Raw genomic sequence first — 2,215 nt, 5'->3', positions numbered from 1 at the left:
TGGTTTTTGGATCTAGGGGAAATCTATGTGTATATTTGTTTTATGTGTTATGATATCGCCTTTGTTTATTTTCTGCTTTAGAATTCATATGCAGGTAATTTCTGTATAGGGTTAAAACCTACATTAACACATATACACAGGTTGGGTATACGCTGACTCACGTGTACACGCTTTTAGCATAGGGCAAAGTAGCGTATAGGAAATAAAACACTGTTTTTTAGATTTTGGACCAAGTCTGGAAAGGAAGGGTAGCCCTAGGCCATAACCAGAGCATCAAATCTACCAAGAGTGGTAAATGGTGTTATAACATGGAGGAATTTCTTCAACCCTTAACTCAACCTCAAATGTTGGGAAAGACAGTATAATTTCAATGTCTTCATCTCCTAAAGGCTTCTCAGAGGCCTTTGTTGTTATCAGAGTTTGTTCAAGACTTTTGAAAGTGTCTTGAACTTTCTCTTGTAAGGGAGTCTTTAAAACTTGAGGTTCATTGGCCTTTAAAACCTGGTTATATTTCTCCCATATTTATTCAAGCTTGGTATTATGCATAAGACCTTTTACTTGAGAAGAGGAGGAAGCACATATTTCTCTTGATTGAGACACATTAGTAGTCTGTGTGGAACCAACAACTATGACATCATCCTGAACTGTCCTTTCCTGAGGAATTCTTAATGAATCCATAGGAAAATTAACTAGCCTTGCAGCTCTGTACTGGGTGAATTGAATCATCTCTTGTGGATTCAATTGTTCTTCTTCTTATCTCATAACCACTGAATAAGTAGAAGCCTTTTCAAATAGATCATCAAACTTGTCTAGCTCGTGAGTAAACTGCTTAATGCTTGATGTTGTGGTAACCTTTCTGATAGTTTGATGGGGATCATATTGTCTGTTAGGAATGGTGGGGAAATTGAGCTCTTGGATAGCATTAATTTCAATGCTTTCATGCTTGAAATTATCCAAAGCATATATACCACATGGAATAGGAAAAATAGGCCACATTTTCTTATTTGATTCCTTTAAGACTTTTGAAATATTGTTTCCTACGGTCTGGTATGTTATTTCTCAGGCAAGAAGCTTGTCAGGGACAAATAGAGGCAAGACATGGGGGTTAGCAAGACTACCAAAGACTTGGACATAGGTAAATAATTATTCTCTGAACCGGTTTCCTATCAAGATCAAGTTGGTTTCAGCTTCTAGGGATATCCTAGGAGTTCTCTTATCAAAGATGATATGGTAAATAGGTAGCATTACTCCATGACATATTTTATAAAAATGAGGCTGATACTTTGAATCCCAAAGAATATCATGGTAGATGTGGATAGGGGTTGGGTCTTCTAAAGTCCACTTCCACCCCATAGAGGTGAAGTCCATAGTGAAACACAAGGCATCCATTATGTAGGAACTCATGTAAAAAGGGGGAATTATGTTTTCTGAGACTTTACACTTGCTTCTAAAAGCTAAGATATGAGAGGCTAGGTTATATGAAAGTATATTTCCCCAGTCAAAGATATAACCCTTTGAAGCCCCATCAATCAGTGGTGTCCATTGATCAATAAACTTATGTGTATTAGGGTAAGCAAAGAGTCTACACATCATAGCGACTACTTGGAAATAGGGACCAACAAGGGAGTCAACTGCATACTTACCTGATTCCTCTCGCTTATGCTTGTTTGGATCTCTCCTCCATGCTCTAATAGGTTCTGATGCATGGTCGTGTTCCTTCATGATTTTTTCCACAAAATACTTGTTATATTTACACTGAGGCTCTGGAAAATGGTACATTGTGCTCAAATTATTGCATTTAAATTATCCTATGACTGTATGATTCATTGTTACGATCTTCCTTTCTACAATGCTCAAGTTGACAACAACCCACTGAACCATGTTTGTATAAAGAAGAATTTTGGGCCGAGACGTAATCCTAAGGAAGAATGAATTAGCTACATCACTGTAAGTAGTATTTGAGACTAAAGTAGAATCATCGGTTATAATTGTTTTTTTTGTGACCCTCGGTCCTTCATCCTCAAATAGTTTATAGATAGATTCCCAAGAGGAACTTGCGAAATCTGGAGAACAAACTGTGTCGGAAAATAATCCTGGCATAGCAGCGTTTTCAGTTGGAGGAGTGACAGATTGTTGTTGAGCAGTGAGTTTCTTCTTTGCTTTTGTTGCTTTAGACATTTCTTTGTTGTTACGATGGTCATGATTAGCTTGTAAT

Source organism: Pinus tabuliformis, chromosome 8 (genome assembly GCF_031772625.1).
Source record: "Pinus tabuliformis cultivar Carrire ecotype Pingquan chromosome 8, CPIR1, whole genome shotgun sequence".
NCBI classification, from domain to species: Eukaryota; Viridiplantae; Streptophyta; class Pinopsida; order Pinales; family Pinaceae; genus Pinus; species Pinus tabuliformis.
This window is presented reverse-complemented; position numbering follows the sequence as displayed.